The sequence below is a fragment of the Chlamydotis macqueenii genome, chromosome 22 (genome assembly GCF_036417535.1).
Source record: "Chlamydotis macqueenii isolate bChlMac1 chromosome 22, bChlMac1.mat, whole genome shotgun sequence".
In the NCBI taxonomy this organism is placed as follows: domain Eukaryota; kingdom Metazoa; phylum Chordata; class Aves; order Otidiformes; family Otididae; genus Chlamydotis; species Chlamydotis macqueenii.
Window position 1 is genome coordinate 908829 of NC_141577.1, and position 6000 is coordinate 914828.

Below are 6000 nucleotides of genomic sequence, written 5' to 3' on the forward strand. Positions count from 1 at the left end.
AGCACCTCCAGTGCCTGTCATGTCCTGAAGACACAGCATAGCCTCACTCCCAGGGTTCAGTCTTGATCCCTTATCATCAAGATCTGAGATCCCCTCAAGAGAAGCTACTCTACTCCCTCAATTTTTAGACCCTCTATTTTTTTTCCACTGGCCTCAACACAAGCCTTTCTGTTCCAAAGCCTGTGGCACTGTTTTCACCTCAGTCACTCACGGGCAGACTGTGCTGCAGTGAGACGCGAGCTGCCTCCAGGAGCAGCTGCTGCCCACTGTCCATGCCATGCAGCCCTCCAGCTGCTGAAGACACAGTCTGAGAGGCAGCCCCAAACACGCTCCGTGACCAGGGTCGTACCTCCACACCTGACTTTGCTGTGCATTGCCACGTGGCACCACAGCCTCAATGACCTCAGCTCCACGACGCTTTTGCTACGTGCTCTTATAACCCTTGTTATGTACAATAACTCTTATTGTACATGATTTTTCCTGTTGTGCAACTGTGCTCAGTCTGGATTATTCTGCTCCCTCTAAGTAATCCAAGGCTGACTGCAATAACTACCAAGCTTCCTCATGTTCCCAGGGAGCCAGTTCCTTCAGTAGGATCTACATTACTTGGATCCTCCTCTCAGCCCTTCACCATACTTTTGCTGCCACGGTGACAACTCCGTGTTTTCCCTAGCTGCTATTATTTTTCACTCGGTATCTCCGTTCCCTCCCAAAGCAAGTGTTAATACCAGCCCAGGGAAGCAGCTCCATCTGTGCTGGCATTGCAACAATGAGCAGTTTGCACTGAAGTTCCAGTGAAGACAAAGTCCCCAGAGCTTCATTAGCCCCAAACTGAAATGCTTCCAGCTGTGATCGAGATGGACCTAACCATGCACAAATCCATGGCACAGCATTTCCGTGGAACTACCCACTGATGGGTGCTGCAGGAAGTAAGCAGCAGATGAATCATTTGTTAAGTCAATAGTGAACCACAGCCCCAGTTCTATTCCACAGGTGACAAGCTTCCGGTGGTACGTGATTTTTAAAGCATAAAAAGTAAACACCTTGGGTTACTAAGAGTCCCATGACACACTTGAAACGAGTTAGATGTTTCCATCTGAGGCAAACATTAATCAGATAACGATCTACCTAAGTCTTCCTCACCAGGAAATCTGGTGAGCTTGTATTTTCTTAAAAATACGCACAGAAGTATTGAGTACACAGTAATATTTAAAATATCCTTTATTCTGTTTGTCAGGGGCTCCTTGTTTCTCAATCAAAGCAAGCTCAGGAAATTCACAGCAACGATATAGAGGAACTAGGTGGATATTTTAATCTCTTCAGAGTAAACAGTGAGGAGGTACAAGGCGACAATTCAAAAAACTACATGATTTAATTGCTTAAAGCTCCATATAACCTATTAAATAAAGCAGAGGCAGTATACCTAAAGATACTTTCTCTCTAAGCTGTAGATATTAATTAAGTGAGCGCCCACCAGCACCTGAGGTGGTTTTAAAAGCTTTCTTTTACTCTGGCAGGACAATTTTGCTGTAAAAAGAATGTCCAGAAGCCAAATTACGAGCTTCTAGCTATGCTGCAGCGATAACGTTTCTTTCTTTATAGCACGCACCCCCTCGGCAGAACAATAGCTCTCATCGCAGACAGCCGAGAGCCTGGGTCTGTATTTGACAGGACCCTGCTGGGCGTGAAGCTGTGACAGAGCAGGGAATAGTCTGGAGCTGAGAGCTGCTTTTCTAACTCAGGGCTAGCATCGAGTGTCTCTGTTTTTCACAAGCTCTTTACAGTCTCATTTTTGTTCTTGCAAAGGAAAATCTGTCTGTTCCTGGGGGCTGAAATGGAAGCTGTTAATTTTTCAAACAGAGCTGATAACCTGACTCTTCTCCTTTGCTTATACAACTGTCTATGATGCCTTTCATCTTTTTTGTGGTTTCCATGCGTGAGATCCCGAGAGGGGCTTTTGAACACAGCCAGCCAAGCACCCGGGCGAGCGGAGGAACCCCCTTTTCCCAGCCGCGGGCCAAGAGGAAGCACTGGGTTCCCAGTTCTGCTGCTTTCTCAAGCGTTGGCAGGCCAATGTCACCGCAAGTGTTGCGGGCTTCCCTGGAGAGGGCAGCCGAGCATTGCTGAACGCGGGCGCACGGCTGAGCTCCAGCAGCTGCTGGAAAACTCCTGAGCCACAGGGAATGGCAGAGGGGAAGCAAAGATTTGAGGAGTGGGAGATGTACCTGCTGTTCAAAACCACCACGACCCCACCGAACGGGGGGCAGCTGGAGTCCAAGCGGGAGGGAAGGCTGAGTTCCCGGCTGGGAGAAGGCACGTGGGTGGTGCTGGGGTGGGGCTGTGGGAGCAGGCTGCTGCTTCTCTGTGGGATGTTGGAGCGGGACCTGCTGCGGGGCAGGGTGCATGCGGGGGCTATGGAGTGTTGGATACCTGGAGTACCAGGGGCACTTAGTGAACAATCCAGACCGAATGGAATTGTTATGTTTGTGAGCAGCAGGCCTCAAGGACATCACTGAAGCCGCTTGTGAGAAAGTACTGAAGCTGCCTGTAAGAAAGTACTGAAGCCACCTGTGAGAAAATAATGAGGCCGCCTGTGAGAAAGTAATGAAGCTTCCTGTGAGAAAGTAAACGAAGCAACCTTGAGAAGAAGGAAAACAGCTGGCATACGTGACTGGGGGCTGAATGTGAAGCAGGGTGCAGGTGGAGAGGGCCGTGCGCGTGAACATAGAGACTTAACGAATCATATTTTAGCTAGGAGCGCGTGCATGATATAGTTAACCAATTAGTAGAGAGCTTGCGCATGATACGGAATTAGAAGGGCTATATTAACCGGGATGTATCAACAATAAATTGGCATTTGCTTGATCATATTGGTCGTCAGCAGTGTCCGTTTCTTCCGCGTCAACAGGTGGCGCCCGAACAGGGACCCTCAGATCGGCGTTGGTCATCCCGACGGAACCGAAATAGGAAAAGAAGAGGGGGCGGAAGCCGGTCGCAGGCGAGTGCTGCCCCGGCACTCGGGAAGTCGCTATAGCGCAAAAAGGTACGAAAGGTACAGAGGGAATCTCGTCTTGGCCAGGCGAGCGGCCGGGGAGGAGATGGGGTCCACACTGACCAAAGAGGAGTCAGCAGTGGTTAAGCTCCTCCAACATATGCTCTCTGTGAGAGGACTGAGTTATGACTCGGCCGTCCTAGAAGCTTTGCTGCAGTGGGCAAAGAAAAGGGAATTAATCTCCACAGTTGATGATGCTTTTGAACTCCCGACATGGGAGAAGATAGGAAAAGAGCTGTGGGATGAAAAAAGTAAAGGATCAAAGGAGGCGAGCAAACTCTCCACTATGTGGAGGCTAATTAACGAAACACTGATAAGCATGAAAGCCGAGCGTTCAGTTGCCGCATCTGCTTTTGCGGCCTTAACTCCAGCCGGCGGGTCCACCTCTGCTACTAGCATGCCGTTCTCGGGTTTAACGAGCCCTGCCGCCGCCCCGGCTCGTGCTGAGGGTGGGGGGGTTCGAGTCCCAGCAAGGACTGCAGGAGCTGCAGCCACAGCCCCTATAACTATAGATATACAAGCACCAGAAGGAAAAACTGCCGAAAGCCTTTCACCACCAGATGTACCACTACCAGGCACCCCGCCACACTGCGCCAGTGCAGGCTCAGAGTCACGAGTCTTTTCGCCGACACCGACAGCTCCGGTTTATCCCCCATTACCACCTTCTTCCGTGCCACCACGGCATGAGGAGGAGGGGGATGAACATTCATCTGGCTCCAAGGACGCACAGCTGGAAGAGACGCTAAAAAGGCTGGAAGCCCTAGAGGTTCGCCTAGAAGCGTCACTGGGAAACTTGTCAACTCCTTCGCCTGTGCCACATCGAGACCTGCCAGCGTCCAACCTATTCGTTCCGAACGGAGCATCGGGTGAGATCAGTCCTTTTGCACCTTTACAAGGGACGCTGGCGGGAGGGGCCGGGGATTTGAATCCGATAGCACGGTGGAAAGAGGTGATTCGAGATGCTTTGATAGAAGGAGAGCCTTTTCCTATGGCATTTCCAGTTGTGACTGATAATACCGGGAGAAGTGTGTGGCAGGCATTAGATTGGAAAATATTGAAGGAAGCTAAAAATGCAGTTACTCAGTATGGGCTAAAATCATCATATACTCAAACTGTGTTGCAGCATATTTTTTTGTCACAGTTGTTAACTCCTTATGATACTAGAATGATTGTCCAGATGCTTTTGCTGCCGTCACAGCAGCTGCAGTTTTTTCAGCACTGGCAGACTGCTTGTGATAAGGCAGCTGCAACTCCTCGGCAACAGGGTGATCCATTATTCGGGGTGCAAACTCAAATGCTGATGGGAGCGGGACCCTACACACGATCTGATTGGCAAGCGCAATTTGCTACCGAAGTGTTACAACTGGGCCAAGATTTGGCTTATAGAGCGCTTGCTAGGGTGTATGATGAAAAGTCCGGACCTGCCGTTACGTCAGTAAGGCAAGGTCCCACAGAACCATATGGGAAATGTATTGATCGGTTGCACACCGCAATTATGGCTCACCCTGATCTGGATGATGACATGAAAGCAAAGTTCTTAGATATGCTTGCCTTTAATAATGCTAACAAAAAAAAAAAAAAAAAAAAAAAAAAAAAAAAAAAAAAAAGAAAAAAAGCCTAAGAGAGCCCTTAAGAGCCCTTAGTGTGCTGCCAAAAGGATCTAGTACAGGGCAACTGCTGGAAACTGCCGAGCGAATGGTAGAAGAAGAAAAGGCTACAGTCATGGCTGCTGTCATAGGTGCAGCAGTTAAACCCTTGGTACCAAAAAAGCAGGCAAAGAGAAAGAACAAAAGGTGTTTTAGTTGTGGAAAATTGGGTCATTTCACTAAGGACTGTTTGCGATCGGGAAACAGGGCACGGAGCGCGTTCCACCCACGCGCAACGACACAAGTACAGGGTGCTTGGACCGCTGCGCGGCCACCACAGTCGGCAGTGCCGGAGTGGACTTGGCAACAGCAGTAGATGTGACATTAACAACTTCAGAGGTTCAACTAGTTGATTCTGATCAGCAAGGACCGTTAGGGCATGGGTTAAGTGCATCACTTATAGGCCGTTCATCAGTGTCTCGAAAAGGCATATTTATAGTGCCTGGAATCATTGATGCAGATTATTGCGGGACTATAAAGATTATGGTGTATACACTAACACCACCCCTGACCATACCAGCACAATCAAAGATAGCACAATTGGTACCGTTTCATGCATGTGTTCCTCGGGCGCACTCGGTCGTCCGCGGCCGGGGAGGCTTTGGGTCCACCGGCGCGCCAAGTGTCTTATTGGCAATCGATATCGCCAGGGGAAAGCCAGAAGAAAAGGTCACAATTAAACATCCTAATGGACAATCCTTGGCGCTGTCGATGCTAATTGACACGGGTGCAGATGTTACCATTATTCCTGCAACAAAGTGGCCCTGTAATTGGCCATTGGTACCGGCAGTTACTACTGTGGTAGGGGTGGGAGGCGCACAGTGCACGATGATCAGTAAATCAATAGTGTCATTTAATTTTCAAGATGGTACAGTAGTTACCACGAGGCCGTATGTAATGCACATGCCTATAGCTCTTTTAGGTCGAGACGTGCTGTCCCAAATGAAAGCCCAGCTTGTAACCCAGCCTTTTTAGGGGCGGCCATGGTCAAGCAGCCTGTTTTAAAACTCACCTGGACGACGGCAACCCCAGTGTGGGTAGACCAATGGCCGCTAAAGCAGGATAGGCTGCAAATATTACAGAACCTAGTACATGAGCAATTGGAAGCAGGTCATATTGTGCCATCTATAAGCCCTTGGAACACCCCCGTTTTTACTATTCCAAAAAAATCGGGTAGATGGCGACTGCTGCATGATTTACGTGCAGTAAACGCTGTCATGCAGGATATGGGAACTTTACAGTCGGGATTACCTTCCCCTGTAATGATCCCTGAAAATTGGGATTTACTTATTATTGATTTAA